Raw genomic sequence first — 17,842 nt, forward strand, 5'->3', positions numbered from 1 at the left:
ATTTAAAAAGTTCCAGGCCAACCATGTTTTCATTCTGTTCCAGGTCATTTTCCTGATTCTCTGGACTTTCTCATGCTCCCAAATTGGGTACTTTCAATCCCTCTTGCCCTTTTCAGCTCCCTTTTCCCTCACCAAAAATAAGCTCTCTGAGGGCAAGGACTATCTGTATTTTTATTTGCAGTGCTTAACACAAGTATGGGTAAATGCTTAATAAATATTTGTTGAGTTGTCTTGACTAGGGATAATTTGATTAACAGTTAATGGAGGACTCTTGATCCTTTATAATTATTGTTTGGAAAATACTTATACTTCTAATTTCCCATAATTCTGTATAGCTGATATAATTCAAGGAGTACTAGCTCTGTGGGCTTATGTGCTGGGCAAACAGGATGATCCATACCTCTTACTTGCTCCCAACTTTTAAGTATAGTAAATTATTCTTTACCAATTACTTCTTTGATTCTTTCCTTTGGATACGATTTCCTCTCCAGAGATTGCCTTAGATCCTCCTCTCTAGAAGAGATTTCCTTTTCAAACCTAACCAAAGAAAAAAATGGGAAAGAGAACGACCAAGACATCCATTTTATTCTAACCAGCTTCTCACAGGTTTTTCCTTTAGCCAAACTGCTTACCCATTCTTCAGATACAAAGTTTGCTGATTATGTCTTCTCTTAGACTCTCTGGTCTGGGAAGTTATAAATATTGGGTCATGATATGCTCCATTTGTACCGAGGCTTATGTGGCTTCATTGTAGTGGGATAACAGTCTAGTGCCAGGGCCAGAAGAACTCAGAGAAAGACAAGGGTGGGCTTTCTCTTTCCTGGCTTTTCCTCTTTCATTTTAACTCCTGTATTTATTTGGGTTGTGTTTAAAGTTGAATGGAGATTCAAATATAACATTCTTCCTTGGTTTTCTTTATCTCTTCTTTTTATTATCTTAAACTGGCTTAAAAGATGGTGAGTACTGGTGCTACTACAAGAATGGCTTGTTGTTTTCTTGATTAGATGTCCTATTATCAGAAATAAAGCAAAAAAATTATGTTCATTCCAGAGAAACTACTTCCCCCCCCACTTCCATTATTTTCCAAATGACCACATAGTCAACACTAACATGCTTAAAATATCTTACCATAAAGAAAGGGGGAAAACATTTATTAAGAAGCTAGTATATGTCACAACAATCCTTGAAGGGGGTATTATTGTTCCCATTTTACTCTTGAAGAAACTGGGGTAGACAGAGATTAAATTGTCCAGGTTTATATAGCTAGTAAGCATCTGAGGCTGAATTTGAACTCAGGCCTTCTTATGCCAAGATTCCATGCTCTAGTCACTATGCCACCTAATTCTCTTTAAAGAGAATAACTTAATACATATATTGGATTATATGCTATCTAGGGGAGGAGGTGGGGGAAAGAGGGGAAATTTTGGAACAGAAAGTTTTGCAAGGGTCAATGTTGAAAAGTTACCCATGCATGTGTTTTGTAAATAAAAAAAAGCTTTAATTAAAAAAGAGAATAAATTAGAATATAAAGGAAAGTAAGAAAGGTTAAGAGAGCAGAACATACAATGGTTACAATACACTGGACTTTCTCTGGCTGCAAGGAACGTGAAGAGCTTCCTGCTCCTCACATTGAGGGAGCACTTAATCAATACCATCAGCTTGGTGCAGTAGCCAGCCATGGAAAGAGAGAGGGAATACGATCAAGGAGGGATTGACTGATGCAGTATAAAACAATACTTTATGCCAGTGAGTTCTCACATATCAGCTTTTATATTCCTAGACCAAGCCCTGAAAGGAAATAAATATGTTGACATTTGTCTTCCTTAAGATAGAGAAGATTTTTGGAGCTCTAGAACTCCATCTTTCAATTTTGTCTCTCTTTTAGCAGTTTATCCATTAGTTCCAGTCTTTCTTCACTTTAGCATTCAGTTTTTCCCGGAAGATTCATTGCCAGGTTTGCTGGGATTGCCTCCAGCCAAAGAAATTGTTTGGAAAAAAAAACATAAAAGTTAACAATGTGATGATTAATCAGGTTTATGAAATTTAAAAGACTATGATTACCACAAAAGGTAAACACACTCTTAAGAAACAGAGATAAATTCAGAGAAAAAAAAAAAGGTATATGATTTCCTAGGACTTGAGATGAAAGAAAGGGAAGAAGGAAAAGAAAATGGAAGAGTCATTCCTTGTGGATCACAATTTAAGGGAGGTCTTCATCAGTCTTTCTCAATATTCTTCATCTAAGATATTTAAACACAGCCCTACCTCTGGATTCTCTAATACCAAGGCTCTTGAATTTGACCTTGTAGCCTTCTTAACTGTACTTTCTGTCTATTTCTGTCTTTCTCTCCCCCCTCCCTTTTCTCCCCACTCTTTCCCTTTCTTCCTCTCCCTTCCTCCCTCTCTCCCTCTCTCTCTCTCTCTCTCTGTTTCTCTGTCTCTGTCTCTTTCTCTCTGTGTCTCTGTCTCTCTCCCTCCTCTTCTCCATCTGTCCGTATCTGTCTGTCTCTGTAATTCCTCATTTACATTTTTAAGCACTAATTTTTCATTCTATCCCTCTGTTGTGGCTTAGATGCTCCCAATTCCATAAGAGGGGAAGGATTTTGTCAGATAAACTCTGGTCTTTTTCAGTCACAGAGTTAAGGCTGCTCTGAGGAAGGAGAGGGAAGTGCTATGATAGAAATACTGACTGATTTCTATCCTGATCAGCAGGCTTTTTGGCACTGTCACAACTTACTATTCTAATTATTTTCCTTTTTGGGGTAAGAAAATTCAGAAAGGCTGAGCCACATAAGGTTACATAGCAGAGCCAGCAACTAAGGCAGAATTGAAACCTTTAATTTCTGTATACCAAATTTACAATTTAATCTACTGGGCTCAAAATTGTGTTATTTTTTAAAAATTTAGGATGAAGGGATAGATACCACAATACAAAGGAGTCAGTAGATATAGTCAGTAGCTGGACAAATCTGAGTCTAGACCTCCAAGTGTCACTTATTCAGTGCATTCCCAAATTGTTCTCAGGGAGCTAAAATAGTTTCAGTGTATCAATATGGATAATATTAGATCATAAGAAGGAAGGGAGAGTCAAACATTCATTTGGGTGGATAGAAGCTGAACAGCACAGTGAAAGATTGATGCAGTTATGCATGTGGAGAAAATTCCTCCATAAATTCTTTTTTTATATTTTAAGGATTGAGTCAGTGAGTCAACAAATATTTATTAATATTATTGCTAAGTGCCTAATATTGTGCTAGGCTGCGGAGAATACAAAAAACAAAACAAAATAAACCAAAAAAAAACAACAAAAAAAACAACAACCCAAATCAGAAACAATCATCACTATCAAGGAGTTCATAATCCAGTGGAGTAAGAGATGATCCTCAGGGTATACAGAATAGTTTTTAGGTATGAGAGGTTTGACTGGAAAGGAAAACTAAGGACTGAGATTAAAATGTCAAAAATCTAATGTATACATATTCAAATCAGTGGCACAAAAGGTCAGATGATTTAATAAATGGAGAAAAAAGAATTATTGGAATGGATAGAAAAAAAAAAAAACTAAACTATGCAATGAGGCTTTCTAAATTAACTCATCAACCAAACCTGAAATTTCAGAATCTTCTTTTGATTGATCCTTTTCCTTTATTCTTCATTTTGAGGCAATCACTACAAAAATGATATTTTCTTCCTTTTTATGTCTGTACCTTTTCCTTCATTCCACCATTTTAAACTGGGTCCTCATTAATTCATGCTTTCTATAAAATTCAAGACTGAATCCTAGTATTAAGGAATTATAAAATGTTCATTTAATTTGGATTAAAAATAAACTCATGCATTTTAAATTCAATAAGAGGTGGACAATGACAATGACAATGAAAGAATGGACAAAGAGGTTACCTAGTTATTAGAAAGAAGTTGGTCTCAGTCTTACCTCTGATATAGTCTAATTGTGTGATGATTTAAATCATTTTGAAAGTGCCTCTATATCTCTGATTGGAGGGATGGAAGGTGGAGCCAAAAACTCCTGAAGACTCCATGTAAAGAAGTCCAGGAAACTCTTTATTTCCCACCACTTATGCTCTTTGCAATCAAATCTATCATCATGATGCTCGAGCTAGGTATGGATACCTTCTTCCCACCTCCACACAGTGTCCCTTTAGGGGATTTGCAGCTTGCTTTTACGTATTATATTCCCCTGTTTAATTGTAAGCTTTTTGAGGGCAGGGACTACCTTTCTTTTTATTGTTTATGCATCCAATGCTAGAACAGTTCCTTACACAAGGTAGTTTCTTATTTAATGTATATTGTATTGTATTGTATCATCTTGCATTGTGTTGTATTCAATGCAAATGAAAAGACAGATATGAAAATGAGTACTTATATGTGTTTATGTGTATATATATATATATGTATGTATTATGTGTGCATGCACATGTGTATGTATGTATAGATACCAAAATAACTAATGTGGAGATTTGTTTTGCTGAATTAAACTCCTATATATTGAGAACTTAATTTGTTCAATTGAGAGTGGTGAGATTGAATATTTATAAGACATTGTATTAATTAAAAATAAAAATAAATTACAAAAAAAGAAAAAAAGTCAGCTTCAGAAACCAATAAAACATTTTGTAAATTATAATACTATAAAAGGTACATTACACAAGATGAAAAATAATATGTACCTTACTATAATAAAATAGTGTTTAATTAAAATCAAATAAAAGTTGTCAAATATAAAATGAAATAATAAAATTTAAAAACTTGGTTGAAATATGATTTTCTCTAATTATATCTTAAAACAATACTGACTCAATGGTAAATAAAACTTTTAAAAGTATGGCAACCAAATTAGTAAGAGTTTAAGATCTAATGCACTGGACTTGATCTCTAAAAAATATGATTGAGTTCAGGGTACATGGCAGTTTGGCAGTTTGGGAGTTTGACCAAACTGTGATCACTATAGGTACATGTTGCCTGGAATGTAGCCTGTGTCCCTTGGCCTTATGCCAGGTAAGAACTCAGAAGCTTCTAAAGCTTCAATGATAAATGGATATCGTAGTGGTAAGACCAAAATATAAACCAATCAGCTAACAAACTTTGTTATTTGTGCCTATTAAGTGACATCTTTTCAAGTTGAGAAGGATATAGTATAGGGGACAGTCAAGAGACTTCCAACTTTAATCTCAGTCCAGTCACTAAATAGCTATGTGGCATTTGATGAGTCATTTTATTTCATCAGCCTCAGTTACTTCATCTGTAAAATCAGGGGGTTGCATTAAATAATCCCTAATTATAGCTCTGAAATTGTAGCTCTGAAAGGGTGGCTATTAAGAATTACTTTTTAAAAGTAATGATGAATAATTTAGAATTCAAGTAATGTCTACTGTTAGAGACATACAGAAAGATTATATATATCATCTATCTTCTATCTATCATCTAGTTAAATATATATGTATAAATATATATGTATATACATATATACATATATATTTATACATATATATATACATATATTTAACTAGATGATAGGTAGGTAGATAGGAAAGGTAGATAGATGGATATATAGATAAGTGGACAGATATATAAACCATGTTAAAATGCTTAATCTGTGTCTAGCAGTGTGCTGAGCTATAAGAATAAAAGCACAGCATCTGCCCTCAAGAAGCTTACATTCTTTTTTTTTTCACTTTTTTTTTTAATTCATTTTTCCAAATTATCCCCTCCCTCCCTCCACTCCCTCCCCCTGATGCCAGGTAATCCCATACATTTTACATGTGTTACAATATAACCTAGATACAATATATGTGTGTAAATACCATTTTCTTGTTGCACATTAATTATTAGAAGAAGCTTACATTCTATAGAGGAAGACAACATATAAAGAGAAATGAAGAAAGGAGAAAGGGGAAAAAATATACCATAGACATGATGAGGAAGTAAAGCCTAATGGAGGCTCAGGAAAGAGACAGATAAAAGAAAAACTTGCCAATCAAAAGTCAGGATGGTTCTAGGAAGAGTCCAAAGTTTGAATGGTGGGGAACAGATAGCGATGATGGCCTTAGAGAAACAGTTTGATATAGTGACTAGACCAGCCTCAAAATTAGGATAACTTGGGTTCAAGTTCTGATTCAGACACATATTAGCTGTGTGATTGCAATCAAGTTATCTACCTTATGATAAAATATTTCGGTGCCTAAAGGCAAGTCTGTAAGACTTTAAGTGACAATGGGTTAGTAATGTGTATCAACAGAGGGAATTTCTACTATAAAGATGATATCACAGGAAGAGACCCTACCCCCACAACTATATTAATTTAACTGCCATAAGAAACAAATGGGGAAAAAAGTACTGTATTTAACCCAGATGTCACAAAAATATAAACACTGTCCCTTGGTGATATGGATCCTGATAAGTAGTTTTTGATTGTTGTTGTTATTGTTTCCCTGCTAGAAGATGGGTCTTTAGTTATAAAGGTTATTTATTCTTTTCAGACTGTTCTGGGCTATCTCTAACTTCTTCATCAGCTTTTGACTTGTTCTATTTTAAAACTTTATCTCTATCTTATTCCAGAGTTTGCATTTTCAGATGGAATCCATATAACTCAAATTTGCTTCTCTCTTCCCCTAGAAGTAGCAAAGTTCTCTAAAATGAACTTTTGACAACTAGAAAAAGGAACAATTGAAGATAAAAAACAAAATCCAAAGACATGGACTCTGCTCACTTATGCACTGTTTGGTGTTTATGCTAGCAGTCTTTGGATATAGAAAGGAAATAATTTTATCAAATATAACTACACCCTTTCAGGTCAAAATCTAGTCTTTACAACCTAAAACAAGGGAGAATCTTCCATTCTTATATCATTCCATATCCAATGTCAATCTTTGGATGTTACTCATGCGCTGTTGGGACTCTAGGTGGCACGATGAATATCGCACTGGGCATGGGATTGGGATGGCTCATCTTTCTTGACTTCAAATCTGGTCTCAGACACTTACTAGTTAGGAGAACCTGGGCAAATCACTGTTTACCCTAAGTTATTAATCTGTAAAAATTATCTGGAGAAGGAAATAACAAAACACTCCAATGTCTTTATCAAGAAACCCCCTACCCCGCAAAAATTGGATCATGAGCAGTTGGACAAAACTGAACAACAACCATGTTGTCTCTTTTGATCTGGTAGTTAGAAAAGGAAACACTAGTATATTTTATAGCTTTTTGAGCTAAGAAGGATAATATAGGTGATCTATTTCAATCTATTGATTTTACAGATGAGGAGAATGAAAGTCTTAGAGAAATGACTTGTCCAAAGATAAATAAGTAAAAACAATAGCACAACTGACATTGAACTCAGATCATCTCACTTCAAATTTAAAACTTTTCTACTACCTCACTCAATGAGCAAGGCTCTTCTGTTTCATTTAGCCAGTAAAATTACTTCCTTCTTATGTTTTTGGGAAGGAGATATGTGATGCAGAAGGAGGATTCACATGAATCTCAATTATCACTTGACTGGACTTACACTGAGCTTACTAGTTCATTAGTGATTATCCCCTCTAAACTAGAATGTTGTCAATATTCTCATGCAGGACCTTTGGGGATATTAATGTTTATTGGGTCATAAAATTCTTGATCATCTAATGAAGTCTCTTGACCCCTTCTTATTTATGAAATACATAAAAATGCATGGATTCACAAAGGAAATTATTATACTATATTAAATTAAACTAAGATTAACAAATGCTTTAAAAATAATACCATCAAATAAGATCATTGACCACCAAGTTAAGAACTCTTGTGACTAGTGAGATTGATTTGTGAGGTTTAGGAGAGGTGTTTCTAAGAAGAGGTAGTAGTTTCATGTAGGTCTTTTTATTTATTTATTTATTTTTATTTTTTTATTTTTTGGATTCTATTCAGTTTGACATTGAAGATTACCCAGATAGTTAAGTTTTTGTTTCCCTGGGTACTGTAATAAAATCACAGAATCAGTACTGAGGAAAATCTGCAATATCTTCCATTTGAAATCTTCCATTGATGACTGTATTTGCCATTGCTTGTGAGTCTCATTAATTTTTGCCTTTCTGCCAAGCAAATGAAAACATTTTACATAAGGAGAACATATATTACGTAACAAATCTTTCATCTCTGTTCACCAGGGGAGATTTTTGAACTCATACCACTTGAGGCCCCCAGAAGACTGAAGCTATTGCTAATCAACCCTGTGAAAAAGTTACCCCTTATGCTTTCCCTATCCTTATCTATTTAGATACTCAGTCACAGGCATGATTTCAACATTTCTTTGACTTTTAAGGAATATTGTCAAAAGTTATCAGTTTCTTGAAAATTACTGGTCCCAGATATTACTGAGCAAGATACTCTCTTCAGCCAGTTGGTTAACGATGTAGAAATGTACGCTTGTAGAACCCCACCCAAATGCCATGAACACACAAGTCTTTCTTTCTCTTTTCTGAATCATGCATATAATCCACACCCCAATTTTCTTGTAGGAGATCCATGACTTTGCAACCACCCATGACATATTCTTGTACCAAATCCACAGCTGCCTTTGATCTTGGGAAGACTGAAGCTGGCATGGACACAACATGTAGCATGGACCTTGAATTTCTTTTATGTTTTACTTTGAAGACATTACTCTGATAACAATCACTGCCCAAAAATGCAAATTGGAAAAATAAGATTAGAGATGAAACATTTTTTGCTCTTGCACCACAAAACAGGGAGGTAGGAAAGAGATCCAGAATTAGTGCATGGGGGCATAATGGGGGCATGGGAGGGGAAAGCAAATTCTTCAAAGTTGTTTAGTATCAAGATTCTTTTTTTTTCTTGGGGGGAACATAAGTTGGCTTAAATGATCCTTAAAGTCCCTTTCAATTATTATTCTCTCTGATTCTTTAATGATCACTGTTGTTAAATTGTTCACTTCCAACAAACTTAATTTAAAAACCTGGTACTCCTTTTGTTTAAAAGGCACTATGGCAAATATGCTATGTGTGTATATGTGTGTGCATATATATGTGCACATACATATATATCATATAGAATATATAGATACATGTCATATACATATTACCATATATAACATATATGCATGTCATACATATGATACACATATATGCATATATATTTCTGACAGACAAAATGAGGGTTTTATTTCTTACCCTTGCTAGCCCAAGGTGGTAGCTAAATATTAAGATGAGAGGCAGCTAAGTGGTGCAGTGGATCAGCCCTGAATTCAGGAGGATCTGAGTTAAAATCTGGCCTTAGACACATAACACTTCCTGGCTGTGTGACCCTGAACAAGTCACTTAACTCTAATTGCCTCAGCAAAAATAAAAATAAATAAGTAAATATTAAGATGAGAGGTCAATAGCAATTATGGTGTCTAGGGTAAGCAGCAGGAAAAGTGTTGTTAATTTTTTTTCTTTTTTTTTGAGATTCATTCTCCTGAACATGTTAAGGTAAAAAGTACAGAGGTCACTGGTGATTTGAAGCCACCAATGATCAAAAGAGAAGTATTTTCCCTTTTCCAATTTTGATTGGAACTGGCCCACCCATCCTTCAGCAGTCTGGTAGTCATTTGTTTCTAGAGATCACCATGTTGGTGCCAGACTTAGTGTGAATACTTTAACCCACTGCAGCTTAAAACTCCCATATCATGTGATAAAACTGATAAAGCCTCAGTTTTAGTTTTATAGGTATTTGCTACCATTCCTAGCTCAAATTAACATTTTAATATAAATTTACTTGAGTAGAAAGGTGAGAAGATGGAAGATGGGAGAGAGGGAGAGAGCGAGAGGGAAGGAGGAAAGGAGAAAAGGAGGGAGGAAAAAGAGACAGAGAAAGAGAGAGGGAGGAAAAAGAGACAGAGAAAGAGAGATGGAGAGAGACTGAGAAGAAGAGAAATAGAGAGAGGGAAGGAAGGAAAGAAGGCACTATTTTGGGGAAAGAACTTATCCCTAGAAATATTAGGCCCTGTAAGAGTAGAGATAGATCCTAGGATATCACCTTGTGTGAGGAGTGAAACACATCTCAGACATCTCAAATATCACCAGGATGCTGAGAAAATTAAGTAGGGCAAAGCCACACCAAGGAGGAATTCACCTAGGAATTTTCACCCAAGAATATAACAACACTAGTTGTGATTTTTCTTTAAGTATTTTTTCTTGCTAACCAGCTGTCAACCTTAGTTTTTTACCAACTGAAGGAATATAAGCACTATTAGCACTTTTTTAGTTTTTTTTTTTTTTTTGGGGGGGGGCTTGGGACAAACTTCTGGTTGTCTCAGTTTACTTTTATCTCTCATGTTAACTTTTGGAAAACAGGTGACCTGTTACATACAAAAACAACATGGATTTTTTTTTTTACTAAAATAAGTTACAATGGGATAAAATCCTCTATAAAACTAAAATAACATTTAATATCCATTTAAATTACACTTAGCCAAGGCAAAGTAGATTAAATTACCCCATATTTTTAGAAACCTCATATCATATGGTTTTTTGCTAATTAAATTTTTTCATCCATAACCCTTGCAAACTTAAAGTTCTTGTCACACATTTTTCATATTTCTTTATAACTTCAGGCAATTGTAGATTTCTTTGAGGTTTCCTCCAAAATCTAAGCCCTACCTCCTGTCAGCATTTTATTTTTCCTCATGAGGAAAAAAAAATTTAGTTGGTTTGGCTCAGTCCTGACAAGGTAATGAAAGTCATTCTAATTTTTATTTAAGAAAAAGCAATTTTCATAAATGGTGTTCACTAATGGATCCTGATCATCTATAAGCCCCATAGCAAATTACTCTTAATCCAGTTTGTCTGTGATATGTTACCTGAGGGAAATAATATCAACGCTTCCTCTTTGCTAGCAAACTGTTCACAGGGACTTCTTCAATATATATTAATCCCATCATTTATCTTTGTCAACTGAGAACAAAAATAATTTGTAGAAGAGTAAACAGAAGAGCATAGGAGAAGGGAGCTCAGCATTATTAAACAGTGGAAAGCAGGTGCTCTCAAAGCCAAGCTTATTTTTATTGGGAAACTTGGGTAATTCTCCTTCTGCATTTGTGCATAGTAAATCAGTGTGAGGGGAAAATCTCATATTTTTAGAGGAAACTGAAATCATTGCATCCAAAGACTGGGGGACAAGCACTGGTGTCCTTGTTTTCCTTTTCTGAGCCACTCTGAAAATGAAAGCTTAACAACCCCAGAGGAGGTGAGGAAGGTGGGAGAATAAAAGTGAAAGGTCAGTGAAAAGCGAAAAAACATGATTTAAAAAATGCAAAATAATAAAATGTTCTTCAGATACTGATCTTTGAATACTGAGCTGGGATCTCAGCTGCCAGGTTTTTCAGGTCTCCTCTTTATTCACACAATAATCTGAATAGAGGGGGGAAGGAGCCATGCTTACCAAACTCATTCTTTTTGCTGGCATCTTCAATTGTCTGAATTTCCATGAGGGAATGATGTACCTATTTGTGCACTAGCAAGTTCTGCATGATGCTCTTGTTAACCCTGGGGAATTATGGAGAGAGGAATAACCTGCTCTCTTCCTTTACTTTATTTTAAAATTTAACTGTAAAATTTAACATGTTCTCATGTAGTGCAGAGTGCTGGACAAAAACAAAAGTAATAACAAAATGCAAAAACCCCAAAAACCCAAAAAACCTCTTGAGCACCAACTCTCCTCCCACTCGCATAAGTTGTTATTGTGAGAAATTCATTTAAACTCTTTGAGCCTCAGTTGCCTCATGTGTAATACAGGATTAATAATAAGACAAAGACCAATAACAAGAGTACCTACAGTGCTCTTGTTTTATGAATTTATTTTGAGGATCAGAAATGATAATTACTGGTCTTAAATACAATTGTTAATTATTATTATTTTTAAGTCATTAAGCACTGTAACATAACTAACAGATTCTGATAACAAATTAAATTTCCTTAGTATTTTGCAATAGACTTTCTTTGCAACAATCTTGTATAGTGCAGAGAGAAAAAATTATTTTCATTTTACTGAAGAGATAAAGGATATTAGAAATGAAATTACTTACCTAGACATCATCTATCTAGCAAATAATACAATTATGACTTAAGTGTGATATATTTACCTCCATTTACAGGGTTTTTCATCCTAGTCTATCAGTTCCCTTTCTGAACCTAAAGGAGATAAAACCATCAGTGCAGATGCAGAGAGTTCTGTTCACCAAAATTTTCTGGATGTTCCCTGAGTCATTAATAATCACTTATATGATGTAATAGAACTTGGATTCAAGAACACTTGGGTTCAAATTCTTCCCAAGACACTGTGTGACCTTGTCAAAGTTATTTAATCTCTTTTAGCTTTGATTTCTTCATCTATAGAGTGGGAATAACAATAATAACACCTCCTTTCCAGGGTTATTGTAAGGATAGCACAAGTTAAAATGCTTTGCAAATTGTATGGTGCTATACAAATGCTAGCCATCAATAGGTCCATTTGGCAGCAATGAAGCCAGTTAGTAAATCTGGATTAAAGTTTGACCAATTGGCCACTTTTTCAGAATTTAATACATGAAGGTACTTGGCTGTTGCTGATATGGATTGGTAAAATGAGTTTCTAAGTAGGGAACTTCCTATGCAGATGAAAACATATTTAGTCAACTATTATGTTATTCATTAGAAAGCATTGCCATCTGCTTATATATGCACGTGTATGTGTGTATGTATGTAATATGTATGTGGCTTTACAAATAAACTTGAAATGGTTGAACACTTTTGACTTCAGTTATTTTTTAGTCTATTTGAATAAATTGCATCATGTGATACAGACACAAATAATCTTTTCCTCCAATATTTAAATCTTTGGGTTGCCTTTTAGAAACTTACATTCAGTTATCTATTTGTACTACTCATCTATTTATTTGCCTCTGTCATTTAGTTTCAACTTGAAACAATTCATATTTAGACAATATTTTAAGGCAAAAGGATTTCTGTATATTATCTCATTTGATCCTCACCATGGGATTGTAAAGTAAGTGCTATAGTTATTCACTTTATATTATAAATTAGGAAACTGAGGATCAAAGAGTTTAAGAGTCAGAGATAAAACTTAAAAATCAGGTAAATCCTGGCTCCAAGTATATGAGAGTACTACAGCCAAACTAGGTTTACACAAGGATGTAAATATGGGTCAATTTTAGGAAACTCTTAATATACAGAGACATATCATGAACAAACCTACACCAAATTCATGTTATGGCAAATTTTGTACAAATTATAATGCTCATTTATGCTAAAAAATCACAAAAACAAAAACAAACCCAGAGTCATAGTGAAGCCATTTGCCTACCTTGGACAAGGATAGACTGCATAGTAATTCATCAAATTTAAGAGGAAATTTTTGAGTACTTCACAAATAAGACAAAGAAACATCTGGCAACCAAGGGTCTGAATTTCCTATGGTCATGGGGTTCTGCAAATTTGAGCTTACATTCATTCCCCTAGAATCTAGACAGTTGTGGGGTAGAATATAACAAAAATTTAAGGATAATTTTTATGCCAATTATTTTTATCCAATCTCTTAGATACTTAGTATCCCTTTCTAAAATTACTTTTAGCTGGTTAACTAGTAATTTTTACCTGATAAACTTAGATGAAAACACATTTGTGAAGACTCAAACCAAGTAGCACTAAGGAATTACTCATGACCTTTCAGAGGTGTCCTTGAAACCATCAAGAGAAAATATGGGCAAGTTTTGGGGATCCAACTATTTAGTGAGAATTAGGATATTCTCATAGTTTACACAGGCTGTTGGTACAAGCTATTTCTCCCCTAATGTCATTAAAATGTAATTTTTTAAGGAAGATACTTTCATTATTTTCATTCATAATTCATTAGTATATAGTGGATTATAATTAATAAATGCTTATTAAATAAATTAAAGAATGAATTGAGTGATTGTCATAGAATGAAAAAAAGAATTCTGAAATTGGAGTTAAGATAAACCTGGTCAAGTATTAAAACAACGTTGATCAATTTGGTTTTGCATTTATGTGTTTAGCACATAAGCTATGATCAACAACAAAAAAATTTATGCATAGGTCATGAGAGATAAAGAGGACATCAAAGTCTCTAGTTTTGGATTTGTGAGATGCCTTGTCCCCCAGTGTTCCAAAGTCACAGCAGAGATAATGTCCTGAGAAAATATAATGATATGCAGGGATTAAATTGTATCAATGAAGGCAAAGAATATCCTCAGGAGGGCTTAGACAAAAGTTAAAAAGATAGGAAGCAATGTTTGGATTGGTCAATATTAATTTCTAATGAAGGAAGTGGAACACTAATAGGTATGATGAGTTCTAGTGTAGGACTCTGTGTGTGGCTGAGATAGAGTAAAAGAGAACTTGGATTTATGTCCCACGGGTGATAGTTACCTCATTATATAACCATTGGCAAGTCACTTAAATTTCAGTTTTTTTCGACTGTAAAATTAGGGGATTATATTATATGTCTTTTGAGATCATTACATCTCTAAATCTAGGATTCTGTGTTTTGTCTAACATAAACCAAGCTTTACTGCCATGGAACTGTTTGCTTGCTTTCACTTGCTACCATGTTCTTACTGTAGGAAAGTGCAATTGAATTTATGGATGAAGTATTATATACTATTATTTGAGGGGGTTGTATTTTTTTTTAAAAGTATTCTTTAAGAAAACATTAGCATCTTACTTTTAATAAGAAATATATCTGTAAGAACTCATAAACTATAGATGTGATAAGAATAGCTATCCAATAAGCATTAACTCAAGCGTCCTATAGTTGTTATAGTAGTATATAGTACATCCTATAGTAGCAATAGTAGCTGTTTGACTTTTCTTCAGTAGATGTCGATTTACATGAAATTAAAGAATCAGCTTTAGCTGACTAGGGATAGTCAGTGCTCAGTGCAACACCATAGGCTAAGACAATATAAAAGAGAAATATGCCCAAAAATGACAGCATAAATAATGAAAAAAAATGAAACTACAACAAAATTATAACAAAAACTACAATGAAACCACAATAACAACAAAGAATTATGTAATTTTAATGATTAAGTTTGTTCCTTGCAGAAGACTATAGAATATGACCTATTATTGTCAGACTCAGTTTAATTATTTATTGGTAAGTATTGCCAAATCATGTCAAAATATTCTTTGTTACAATGAATATTCACTGGGGAGGAAAGGGAGAGAGATATATTTGGAAATTATGGTGATATAAAAATCAATCAAATTAAGCAATCAATAAGCATTTATTTAGCACTTGTTTGCCAGGCACATTGATAAAGGCAAAACTGGTGCCTCCCCTCTCTGAATTTATATTTCAGTGGAAGAGACTTGTATTATATCTTTTATTTATCATATTGGGGTCAAAGAGTGGTTAGAAGGCACTTTAGAGAGGAAAGTTCAATCAGCTGGGAATTGAGAAAATAATCCTGCGGAAAGTGACCTTTGAGATGAAAGTTTATGAAAGCCAGAGATTCTAAATGAGAAGTAAGTGGTAAATGCTTTCCAAGCATAAGGGACAACCTGTGTAAAATCATGGAGTTAGGCACTGGAGTGAGCAAGAAATAGCAAGTTGGTCAATATGGTACATCTTTGTGTGTTGTACTGAAGGGAACAAAGTATAGGACAATTGAAAAGAGGGGAGGGATTGAGTTTTCCACAATTTTAAATGCTAGAGTATAATAGAAGGTAAGTCACTAGAATTAATTAAGAAGAGGGTTCATGTGGTTAGACCAACACCATAGGAAAATCACTTTAGTGACTATATTGAGAATGAATTAAAGTGAAGAAAGACTTGAAACAGCATAACCATTTGGAAAATTATGCAATATTATCATTTCTTTGTTTTCTCTTTCCAAAGTTATTCTTAGTATCTCATGGAAATTTTAATCTAATTTTCCCTGATTTTGAATTTTACCATTTTTCAGGTAAATTATTAAGGATAAGGCAAATATGTGAACTAGATTTGGAAACGGCTAATTAAATGGCTGGATTCTTAGTAATAATTAATAGTATGATGCAGCTTAGATAGAAGGTCTCTAGTAGAATTCCATAGGAATCTTTGTTTGGTCTTACAATGTTTATCATTGTATAACAAAACTTATTATTACTCATCATATTAGTTATGTGAAGACTGAGATAGCACGATTATCAAATTTTCAACACGATTATTAAATTTTTGACACAAAGGGGGAATAGATGCGAATTGGAGGATAGAGTTAGAATCCCTTATAAGATTACAAAATTTATTCTCACAAAGCCATAGGGACCAATACTACCTAGCTTAGAATGACTTCCTTAGACCTATGTCTAATAGAAGGAAAGTATAAATTATTCCAGGGAACTGATGATAATGTGTGCCAGCCATTTCTTAAAAGAAAAGATAGATTTAATATATGGAATAAGATAGACATTTTTGGAGACAACCACTATTGGAATTTGTTTTGCTTAATTATGAATGTTTGTTATAAAAGTTTTGTTTTTGTTTACTATTCCAATGGTGGAGTGGGGTAAATGAGAGAAAAAAATATACATCTTAGCAGAAATAAAACATTTAAAAACTGATTTTTCACAAGGACCATCTCCCAACATTCACAAAGTTTCTTCCTTAAATCAATCAAAATTGTTATGAAACAACTACTAAGTATTAGACATTTATTGAATTCTAGGAATACAAGTATAGAAAATGAAACAAAATCTATTTCTAAGGAATGTAAATTTTATTGGGAGAGGCAAGTCAAATGTTAAACTTTGCAAGCAGGAGTAACAGAGATTGAGGGAAAGGAGTTCAGTGGAGGAGGAAATGTCAAGTGGTTTTCAGATAAGGAGAATACAACTTCTTTAAAACTTTAGAATAGCTTCCTGTGGGAAATGAGATAAAGAATCTGTTAGGATAGGATAAAAGGACTGTTTTGGCTGTAGTGAAGGCTCAGTTGAATTTTTGATGTGCTCATGTATGAGACTTTCTCTTGCTACATTTGGAGGCTGGCACTGAGAAGAGAATGTCTTCACAGCAGGCAGGAGTCCTAGCAGCTATGCTAAAAAAGACAAAGTATACTATTTTGGACATTCTGCCAAGAATGAGTTAACAGAAACCTATTTTATGAACAGATATTGGCAGGGGCCTGGGGGACAGTTTGAGTTGATCAGACCAGGAACTCCCAATTGAATGATATTACTTTGAAGGATTTTTCACCCTGAATTTGAATGGGGAGCCAGCTATCAATGGTGGAGGGGCATGATTTGCCTTAGAAAAGCCAGCCAGGAGGATATGCTTTCTCTCATAGAATCTCTGGAATCTGGGAGGTCAGATATCAAAGGAGACAGAATTTTAGACATTTAATTTTACAGACCAAAAGGAACATTTTTTGTTTTGTTTTGTTTTGTTTTGTTTTAACAGAGTTTATCCGTGTCAGTATAGTCTTGTTGTGGCCATGCATAATGATCTCCTGGTTCTGCTCATTTTACTTAGCATCAGGGAACATTAATTTCTAATGAAGAAAGTGGAATGCTAGTAGGCATAGTGAGATCTAATGTGTGACTCTGTGTGACTTAGGTAGAGTAAAAGAGGACTTGGATTTAAATTCCACAGGGGATGGTTACTCATTATAAAGCCTTTGATAAGTCACTTAAATCTCATTTTTTCATCTGAAAAGCTATGGGGTTATATTACATATCTTTTCAAGTCATTTCATCTCTAAATGTAGGATACTGTGTTTTAACTAACATAAATCCTTTTGAAATGTTGATAGGGAAATAAATATTTAGCTAGTTATTCACATTCTCTT

The 17,842-nt window shown here is 34.0% G+C and overlaps 1 long non-coding RNA gene across 1 annotated transcript in view; it reads right to left on the reverse strand.

Moving 5' to 3' along the window:
* Positions 1-689: 689 nt before the first annotated feature.
* The window catches only part of LOC141553294 (uncharacterized), a 56,402-nt gene continuing 39,249 nt past the window's right edge, over positions 690-17,842 (reverse strand). Inside the window, exons 2-3 of the long non-coding RNA XR_012485378.1 lie at positions 12,137-12,185; positions 690-1,009 (exon numbers count right to left, since the gene is read on the reverse strand). This is a non-coding gene — a long non-coding RNA (uncharacterized LOC141553294). The remainder of the gene's footprint in view (positions 1,010-12,136; positions 12,186-17,842) is intronic.

The sequence above is a fragment of the Sminthopsis crassicaudata genome, chromosome 2, assembly GCF_048593235.1.
Source record: "Sminthopsis crassicaudata isolate SCR6 chromosome 2, ASM4859323v1, whole genome shotgun sequence".
NCBI lineage: Eukaryota > Metazoa > Chordata > Mammalia > Dasyuromorphia > Dasyuridae > Sminthopsis > Sminthopsis crassicaudata.